This window comes from Adiantum capillus-veneris, chromosome 14 (genome assembly GCF_014529385.1).
Source record: "Adiantum capillus-veneris isolate H3 chromosome 14, ASM1452938v2, whole genome shotgun sequence".
Taxonomy (NCBI): domain Eukaryota; kingdom Viridiplantae; phylum Streptophyta; class Polypodiopsida; order Polypodiales; family Pteridaceae; genus Adiantum; species Adiantum capillus-veneris.
The window spans coordinates 101872278-101883242 of NC_140944.1; positions in this window are offsets into that span (position 1 = coordinate 101872278).

Genomic DNA, 10965 nt, shown 5'->3' on the forward strand with positions numbered 1-10965 from the left:
AGTTCGTGATGTGCATGTGCCGAGGGTGGACGAGCTTATCAACAAGGAAAAGCTCCATAATGAAGTGATCCACAAGGCAAAAGCAGTAGCGAATGTGGAGGTTCCAATGCGGATTGAAGAGATAAAGCCTGTTCTTGTGAAAAGTTTGCATGAAAAGATAGCAAAATGCACTCGACATGCAGATACCAAGGGTTCACAAGGTGATGAAGAAAGAGAGCAAATTTGTGAAGATGGTCAAGCTTTTGCGAAGCAACAAGAAGATGAAGATGCAGATACGGAGTCGGTATATGATGCCGGTGATGATGATGATACAAGCTTGATTAGTTGGGAGACAAGCGAGGAGGGTACAGCGGGTGAGTCCACATCCTATGACGAGGAGACGAGGTCTGACAAACCTGAGTTGGTAAAGGTAAAGCTTCCTTCTTATGTGTTTGATGATATGGTAGTGGCCCATGTGCAAGAAGAGCAGAGAATATAGCAAGCCGAGATGCTTGATGAAGACCAAGTGGTGTGGTCTAGGCCTACAGATGATGGAATACAAGTGAAGGTGGTGTGTGAGGCCATGCTAATGATTGTGATGATGAAGGTAGCGGTGGAATGCGCCATGATGGTGCAACAGGTGCCAGGAGAGATAGAGCAGCCATGCCTATGGAGGAAGTCAAGGTGGATGCAAAAGAGAACGAGTTTCTCTCTTCCTTGGAGGAGCATGATGCAACGGTAGAAGAGGTGATCGAAGAACAGGTGATTGAAGCCGAAGAGCAAGAGGTGCTCATCGATCTTGAAGGGCCGGTAGACGAGGAAGGGCTTGATGATGCTGGAATTGGTTTGTGGCCAAAGAAGAGGTTGTGTTGCCCTGGTGGAGATTTCGATGCGGCAGACATGTCAAGAGGCGGAGAAAGGAGAATCCCAAGCAGTGGATTTGCTTCCATTAAAGGTATGTAAGCTATGGTTGATAAAAATGATGGTAGAAACAGTTATGTGGTGGATGGTTCGGCAGGTGCAGGGGTCTATGATCGAGGCCTCCACTTTATTTGGATGGGAGGGAGGGTCAAACATATGTTGGAGCTCTTCGCCAGGTACATGTTTTTTTGGTGGTATGTTTGGTACTGCTTGGTATAAATTGGATGCCAGTTTGCTGAGGGATGCAAGAAGTGCTAAAAGTAGGCTATGGGCAGCCTACACACATGGGGGTCTATGTGTTGGGGTAAGGAACTATGGTGAGCAGTTACAAATGGATGGGAAATACCAAAGGCAGGTGTTTGATCCAGGTGGAAGCTATGTAATGCAGGGGGTGGGGCAACCCACTTGAAGGTTTGGTAGTAGGATGCAGTAAAACTGTGTACATATGGTTTTGTTTTTCTCGTAATGTGTGCCAGGTTTTGCAGTTAGAAAACAAATAAAGCTCTTATGTGGTTGAGCATAAATGTTCAACTAGGGGGTGGGCAATGATGGTACAGCCAAATTGTGTCGACCATAGAAGATGGCATGGGCAGATATGTGCAGGCTAGCAGAAGTAGGGCAAAAGGCTGGAGAAGCTAGGAAGATCATGGGTTGACAGGTAGCAGCGGAGGTGTATGACTGATGCGGTTTATGGGCCAAGAAGGGCTCCATAAGGGGCTAATTTGGGTAGCAGGTGAAGGATATCCAAGATGTAGTAGTTGGGTCCAAGAATGTAGAGTTGAAGTGTTGAAGGAGCAGGTCCAAACGACACATCAAACCGAGCTACAAAGCCCAAGTTATGGAAGGTTGAAGGTTCAGTGTGTTGCACATTCTTGCCGGATAGGTCAGTTGGGGACAGGTGGCCCAAGTAGATGTCACGGTATAGATGTGTAGTGATCTATTTATGGAGCACACCCGTCTTTTTAGATTGCAGATTGGAGCCACAGATTGCAGTTTATGGCCAGGTGAAGTTTTACAGGGGGATAGGTTGGTGCCCATTTGACCACATGGGGTGTCGTGCCATCTGACCTCTTTTGCACCTCAACAAGGTTCTAGAGCAGGGTATGCATCATATGGTGCTAGTAGGAATTGATTGCACATCAAACGGAGCCCGGAGCCGAAAGATATAGAAGTCTGAAGATTGGTGCCTATGTCTGAAGTTGATTGCAGATGAAAATTTCCATTTTTACGGCCTCGGTTTGGGGGCTCGGGGAATTGCAAATGGTGGCAAGGTTGAGAGAAGTCGGAGTTGGCTCAGTGAGTTTGCGGTCGGGTTTTGCGGCTCAGCAGATAGATCACCAGTGACTAATCGACAAGCAGGGCAAGCACTGGAAAAGAAAAAGATTGAGATTTTTTTTTAAGGAAAGGTTTTTTTTGAAGGTTCAAGCTATTCGAGCCAACCCACCAATAACTGCCACGTGGCATCACATTTCCCCATATGCACAATGTGCAGGCCGGATAGAAGGGTATAAGGGCTGGGGCGTTAGCCCATTGTGTAGTGTGTTGAGGGAGAGAAGCTCCTTGGCGTGGTGCCTTGGCTATGGCATTGCTTGCGGGTTCTGCGTTGGTGGCTCTGGTCGGCTATTGTGCAGCGGCACTGTCGTCTAGCTGGTGGTTTTGAATGGTGTGGGTGTGGGCGTCCGGCGTAGGTGGCACGTTAGCGATATCCAATGATGACTTGGCCGATCAGTGGTGACGGGGGTTCTCGTGCTGCACTCCTATGGGCCATTTTAAGTAAATGAATCAACCCCCCAAAAGCGAGTCGCTATTGCTCAACTGGGGGAGGGTCTCGCGGTAGTGGATCAAGAGAGGGCGAGAGAGTCCCAAAGCCGACCAAAGGGGGCAGTCCCATGATGGGGAGAGAGAGAGCCAGTTCGGAGCAGCAGGATTAAGAGAGAGAGTTCAAAAGCTTCAAGGGGCATGGCCAATGTGCCTATCCTGCCCGCCACAAATGTCAAGCAAGGAAAGAGATAGAGAACCAATCCGAGAAGAGTCCCAAGTACCAAAGTTCAAGTGCAAAGTTGGCCAAATTGTGCGGACAAAGAGCCAAGAGAGGTGCCATGCAAAGGTTGCCAAAATAGACTATGCCAAGTGGTGGAAATGCAAGGAAATTCCAAATGAAGCTGCAAGTGGAGAGCACGAGATGGGAGCTCACCCATTATTTCTTTTTTAGGTCTCCTAAACACACCCCGATAAAAGGAGGTAGACGTTCATTTTTTGGGGCTTTTGACCAATGTTGCTTTTTTGCCAGAGAGAGTTATTGGAGGTTTGCAGTCTGTGTGTTGTAAGCTTGCCATTGAAACTGCATACTTGAATGTACTCTCTCCCTATGCAATACTACTAAGCATTTGTCTCTATTTCTTGTGTTGCTTCTCCCCATCCCCCTCCTTTTCTCTCGCTCTTCGTGTATTTATCAGTGCTTGTAGAGGGTATGCCTGTAGCTTGAAGGGTGTTACCAAGAGGGCAAAATCGGGGTGTCTTGTGAGTCAGAAAGGGTGAGTTGAGCAGTGTGGGTGCATTTGTGCTGCAAGGTGTTTTTGCAAGGTATGAGATAGTTGTTCTGTGTGCTAAGACGGATCTGTTAGTGCAAATTAGCCAATTTGAAGGTGTTGTTTGAGAGGTTAGGGGTGTTGTGAATACCCTGAGCTATAGGGAGGCTTTGTGTTGTGTGTCTGGTGTGTTCTCTATTCCCCCTCTCCAACGTATGGATGCACATTGAGGATGAATACAAAGAAGCAGTGAAGATTGGAGTTACAAACATTTTCTCCATTTTCCCAAAATGGTCACGTTGGTGCAGCCAAAGTTGGTCTGCGCCAGGGAGGGTGACAAGCAGAAGCTATGGATGCAAGCAGGTGCATGGCGGCGAGCTAAAGCAGGTGGGAAAGTTCTCGAAAAACCAGTGGCAGGAGAAATGTATGTCTAAAGCGGTTTTTTAGGCCAAAAAGACTCGAGAATGGTCCAGATGGGATAGCACATAAAGGTGCTCGAAGTGACAAATAGTTAATCTAGAATGAAGTGTTTGAGGTGCTCTAGAAGCCGGTCCAGACGGCTCGTCAAACGGAGCCCTCGGGTGAAAGATATTAAAGTTCTAATTTCAAAGCCTTGCAGATCCTTGACGGTAGGGAAGATGGGGACAGATGGCCAAGGTTAGCATCAGCAAATAGGATTGGAAGGCTCAAGTTGTGGAGCATGCCGGTCTTCTCGGATCGCTGCTCGGCGCTCTAAACTGCAAGTTATGGCCATTTGAAAATTTTTTGGGAGCCAGTTGTGTGCCCACCTAGTTGTATGGGTAAGCGTGCCATTTCGACGTTTTGAGTCATAGCCATAGTTTGCAGGGGTAGTGCATACCATGTGGAGTGGGTAGGAAGTGACCGATCGTCGATTAAAAAAATCCAGGTGGCAAGTTATGCCAGAATGAAGTTTGGGGCAACGACTCGGAGTAAGGCATCAGATGCTTTTGCCCATTTTGGCGGCTTGGAATAGAGGGCCTAGGAAAATTGGGATGCAGAAAGACAAGGACGGATCAAGGGCGACAATGATGGTTTTCTTCCAGACCTTGCGGCTCGATGCTCTAATCACCGGGTGCCACACTGCCTATGTGAAGAAGCTGGTAATGTAGTAATACGACCTGCGGGGGTGCATTCCCGCAAAAGGGCATGGGACCCTCTCCTAAAGTCTTTTTGTTTTTAAGTCTAAAGACTCCAAAAGAGCAATGACGGCGCGTCGTTGCCCCTTGGAGTGCAAAAGAGAGAAGAGAGATTTTTTTCTAAAGGGGGAGGTTATTTTTTAAGGGAAAAAGGAGGGAAGGCAAAGGAAAAGGGGCGCGCTCGGATCAAGAAGGGAAGTGAAGGAAAAAGAAAGAAGAAAAGGGAAGGAAAAGAAGAGAAGGAAGAAGGAGAAAGAAAGAAAAGGAAAGGGAAAGAAGAGAAGGAAAAGAGAAAAAAGAAAGGAGGAGGGGGGGGAAAAAAAGGGAGAAGGTGTTTTTTTTGAGCAAGGAGGTGAAGGCAGAAGAAGAAAATGATTCTACGGCTTTAGCTTTGGCTTCTGCAGTCCAGGAAAGAGGAAGTTCGAAGAGTTTATTTTTTCTTGGTTCGAAAGATGGAAGCTCAATGGAACTTGTGCAAGCATGCAGTTGCAACAAAGGCGAGAGGAGGGAGATTACACCATAGTAATGGCATTAGTGAAGGTTGTTGAAGTCTGTTTCTTTGTGTTCGTCGAGGTCTTGCCGACCGAGTCACTTGTACTTGGCTATCTGGAACACAATAAAAGAAGTCAGTGTCCACTTATTGGCATATTTTCTCCCTTTTCCTCCCTCGTTCTATTGCTCTTGTGCTTGTGTCCACGGTGTCAGGTGTGTGTGTAGGCAAATGTGCCCCCATCGAACCGGCGGTGTCTTGTGGCAAAGAGAGAGGAAGAGGCTTTGGGAGTGCGTGAAAGCTACAAAATGTGTAATGCGGTTCGTATGTGTTCGATCGTGATCTGATATTATGTGGTCAACTCGCGAGGTGTGCATCTGCTAGCAAGAAAGAGGATTTTGAAGGTGAATCCCAGTGGATTGGGGTGTTGTGTTTACCTTGAGCTATACAGAGGCAGACTGTTTAGGTTCCAGGTGTGTACCCCTTTCCCCCTATCCAATGTATTGTAAATTTTTGATTTATTACTGTAATATTTTAATGTGTTACCGGCTCAATGGGAGTCCCAAGCTATAAAGAACACGTCAATTAGTGTGCCTAAGTAGCAGATTCAGTAAGCGGTGGAGCCCTAAAGGCCTTGGGCGCCCGGACATTGTATATTTTTACCCTAGGTATATAAAGCAGTGTGTAAAAGAAACTAGGGTTCTCAAGCTCATTTGTTGAGAGTACTCTTTGGTGAGAGCTCTTGAGGTGTGTGGCTATGGAGTCCTTGAGCTTCTCCTTGCTCATGAGACTTGATTAACACTAATCAATGATTCATTCTCTTTCACCATGCCTCTCTCATGCTTCATGATTGCCTATGATACTTCGATTAGCTAGATCATAACTAACTAGTGGTTAATCCCTCTCTAATCTTGTGTGATTACCCTTTCTTGCTTAATTAGAGTGTGGTGCTTGATAGATCAAATGTGTGTTCTTGCGATTAGTGTGTTTCATGATAGGATTAGTGTTGTGTGCATCTTGCAATCGTTAGTGTGTGTGATTGGGTTGATTAGAGGTGAAGAGAAGTGGATGTGGAGATTGCCTTTCATTGTGTCTTAGCTCCTCCATAGGCCGAGAAGCTTACCTCGTAGAGTTAACCATTTGTGTTGCCATGATTAGCTCACTAATTGTGTGAGTGTTTCCATGCCCTAGCCGGGTCGCTCATCCCTCCGGATTGGTAATTTTGTTGGTCTTTGGATCTATTTCAACGATGGGATCCCCAACATTTGACGCCGTTGCCGGGGAGGATGGCCTACGCTAGTGTAACTGTGGCATAATCGGATGCATTTCCTCACTAATTTCACAAATAATCTCACTTGTGTGTTTATGTTTTGTGTACATGAAGCAATGTGTTCATAATTCCCTAATGTGTCATCGAATCTTGCCAATTGTGTGTTTACACACTCTCATTTCATACTAACCCCTTGCTAATTTGACTAATTTTGCTAACTTACTAATTTGCTATGAAGGATTGCAACATTCAACCGTTCAATTGATCTTCAATGGAAAGGTAATCAAGGTGGTATTCTCAACCTCCTTAGAATCTAAAGATCCGTAGAAGTGTGTAGAGATCCCACCGTGATGCAATGTAATGTTGATGCAATGCAATGTCGATCCTATGTTGGATTGAAATATTTTTTATTGTTCGTTTTCATGCCGTCGTAATGCCGAAATTTTTAAGATTTGGTGGCGTATGAATTTGACAAGTTTCAATTGCTAATTGGTGATTGTAGATTTCTAATTGGGTGCCTAATTGAGTTAAGTTCATGCTTGGATGGTGTGCACTAAAATCAAGTGTGTCTATATTCTCATTGAGTGTGTGTATGACTAATTTTAGGTGTGTGTGCACTATTTTGCCCATGTTTGTGTACCTAAAAATCAATGTGTGTTTAATTATTTTCAATTGTGATGATTGATTTGTGTTGTGTTTATACCCAACTAATGATTTGGGAAATGACATTGCAATTTCTTCAAAATCTGCCCTTTTGTGTGTGCACCTAAAGATTGGTAGTGTGTGTGCGTCTAAAATGTGTTTAATTTGCATGATGTGTGAATGGTTAATTGATGCATTTCTGAGCTCAAAATAGGGATTTACACACTTCAATTGCATCAAATTTTGACCTAATTTTGTTGATAATTTTGTCGGTTTAATTGCATAGTCCTGATTTTATTGATGAAATTGTTTGGCAATTGAATTGATGTGATTTTTGCAATTTTATTTTGCTGCACTATTCCCCTATGAGTGGAGAATTTTTTATAAAAAATTGAGTATTTTTTGGATAATTTTTTGCTAATATTTGCTTAATTCCATAAAAATTTGATATTTTGCAATCTTTACGAGCTGTTTTGAGTGTCAGTTTATGGCTTGATTTTGAGCACATTTGGGCTTTCGTTCATCAAAATTTGAGCGTTTTACTATTTTCGGGGGCTATGTTGACGATTTTGTCGAATGTGGCATTTTCGATAAAATCTGCTAATTTTGGTGTGCTTTTGCGTGTCAAAAATGTTTGGTTGTGAATGATGATGATCGTTTCCAAAATTTTCCATGAATTTTTTGGATTTTTTTGGCAATTTTTTGGATTTTCAGGTGAATTTTAGCGTTTTCGACTAATTTTCGGCCTATTTTTGGCATTTTTGGACGTTGGGAAATTAAAAAATAAATTTTTTTTAATAAAAACCCGGTTCGAATTGCGACGCCCGTGCCTTGTGGCGCATAAAATTTCCTTCGACTAGATCTCTACGATCTCTTGTGATAGTTCACCGACAGTAAAATTCTCTTCTTCTTCTTCCTGCTCTGTGTGAACCCACCCCTCTCACTGTCTCTCTCTTCCCCTCACTTTCTCACTAACCCTCTCTCACTAAAAGTGTGATAGTTAACAAAATTTTCCCTTTCTCTCACCTCCCCCTCTCACTCACTCTCTACTCTCGTACTCTCTCTCCTCTCTATTGTCGCTAAAACAGGGCCCCCGTCTGCACGCACGCCAACTCCCTCTCTCACTTCTTTGTCTTATAGCTCACACACACACACAACTTCCCTCTTGTCGTATACCCCTGGGACCCCCGCCTGCACGTGCGCGAACCCCTTCTCTCTCTCCCTTTTTGACTTACACACACACACCCCCCTCTGCCTCGTCTGTCGTGTAGCCCCGCGATCACCTGCTCTGCCTCTCTACCTCGGTGCGTGAACCGCTGCCATGTCAGCATCCCGCCTGTCCCACTCTCTCTCTCTCTCGCGTGCGCAGTCTGTCTCTCGTTGTCCATGCGCCAATCATGCCTCCTTCTATCACGCTAACATCGCCTGCGCCCAACTGCCCCTGCACACCATCCGCTACCCCGCCTCTGCCAACCCGCCAGTCAACCGCAGGTCAGCTAGTTAGGATAGCCTGGTTAGTTTGGTTAGCTGCGGTTAGATTAGGTTAGTTTAGTTACATTGGTTAGTTAGGCTAAGTAACAATAAAAAAGGAATAAAAAATCAAAATCACAATCAATCGATAAAAACAATTAAAAATTTTCAATAAAATTCAAAAAATTTTAAAAAGGGTTTTGAAAATTTTCAAAATAAAATAAAATATTAATAATAATAAGAAAAACATAAAAAATTCACAAAAAATAAATAGCTCATATAATTTTTTTAACAAAAATCAAAAATCAAAAATAAAAAAAGAGTCTAAATAATCCAAAAAGAGTCTAAAAATTAAAAAAGAGAGTCTAAAATTTTTAGAAAAACCTCATAAAAAATAAAAACTTCTTAAGAAACATAAAAATTTCACAAAAAAATAGAAAAAAACATAGAAAATCATAAAATTTTAAAAATTCCATACATGAATCACAAAAACTGTAAAAAAAGTTTATAGAAATTCACAAAAGACCAAAAGTGATCGAAAAATTCACAATAAATTTTAAAAAAAATCGTAAAACCTTCAAAATTCACAAAAAATTTATAAAAAATCAAAAACTTTTCTAAAAACATGGTAAAATTTCATAAAAAGACCAAAAAATTTAGAAAATTTAAAATTTCACAAAAATTAATAAAACAAAAATGAAAGTCACAAAAATTGTCAGGAAAAGCCAGAAAGTGCCAGAAAAAGCCAGAAAGAACTAGAAAAGCAAAAAAGCAACGTCGAGGAAATCACACACAAACAAAAATCAAAAGCCAAAAAGCAAAGCCGAGTAGCACACTGCACAAAGTGAACCAAATCAGCAGAAGAACAGTTGAAACCGACCAACTCAAAGCCGTGAGCGATAGAGATTTTTTAAAATTTGTCAAAATCAAGCACTACAAATTGAGCTTGCAGCTGGATGAATAGGGGCACAAATCACCTTGGATTGCAGGATAGGCTATTAAAGGCCCGAAATTTCATCATTTCAAAGGTTACAATTAATTCTTGTGAGTTTAAGAGCACTTAACGGCAAAAGTGCTTTGGCAAAAGCAGTTTTATCAAACCCAAGCATGAGAAATTCTTCTAATCAACACCAAGATCTACTAAGAGATATTTTTTACATTGCAAGCTGACATGGACTCAAATCGAGCGGAGAGTTCAAGTGCAACAGAGCAGATATTACAACTATATGGCTACAATGGAGACAAGGTTTTGTATGCAGATTCAAAAGGCCATAGATACTTGATGAGCAATAAAAGCAACAGGAGCCAAGATCCTATTGATCAGAGTAAAGCCAGACTCAGAGAACTCCCAGATGTTCACAGACTTCAATGGAGCCAGGTATTACAAGGTCAAAGATGAAGTGCATATAGAAGTGCAAAAAATCAACCCAAGTGTTTATCCAAAAATCTGCACAAGCCCGCAAAGCATCCATTTAGTGCATATGCAGTCAGGATCATTGTATATGGACTATAGTGGTCAAATCTATAGTCGAGAACCAGAATTGCAAGATCCAACAGATCAGCCAATGGAAGCCAGTCTAATTGGAGAACCAAGCCAAAGACGGTACCAAGGTCAAGGTGGAGCATTCTACAGCTTCATGCTCAGTGTTCTAAAAGAAAATCCCGACAATTGGGCAAGCATAGAAGGTGAAACTTCTCAGCTAGCGCTTGACATGACAGAGCCAGTTGAAATACCACCAGTCATGGCATATTGTTTAGATTGTGGACAAAAAGGTGGACATTTTTTTGAAGATTGTCCAAGAAATCCAGACAACAAGGACACATCAACTGCCAAGCAAGATACATAAAAAAATGGAAATGCGAATCTCGATGTAAGTGCATTTAACTAGTCACTTTTAATGCAATTAGATGATTTTGCATTACCATTAGAAGCACCAATAAAACATTGCAGGTTTGAAATCATCATAAGGATGCACAGACACTTGAAAAGCTTAAAATCGATTCTTTGAACAACAAATTCCTGCATGAATCTGGCCAAGATGTCCAGATATCACCAAATGTTGAAAAGACTGTCAGATTTGCAAATGATTTTTCATCCACTGCTGCAAGTGTGCAATCATTCATGAGTCTAAGGGACACATCAAACAGAATGATGTTAGCTTTATATGGTACACATAATTCATATGCACACTATGTAAACTAAAAAGGGAAACTGTACAAAAAGGATCAACCAGTGTTTGAACGGCCCACATACCAGCTCATAGAAGTGCATCCAGTAATAGATAAAAAAGAATGGTTCATTTAAGAGGAAAGAATCTATTATAGCCTATCCTCTCTAGAGCTGAAGGATATTACCCGAGTGAACCCAAAAATCTGTTCAGAGCCAAACTCTCTTTCATCGAAAATAAAGCTTCAATGTTGTGACCAAACGAGCATATACTTTGGTCAAAACAGTCGTAGATATAAACGAGAGTCTAAAATCTATGATGCATTGGGTAATGAAACCAT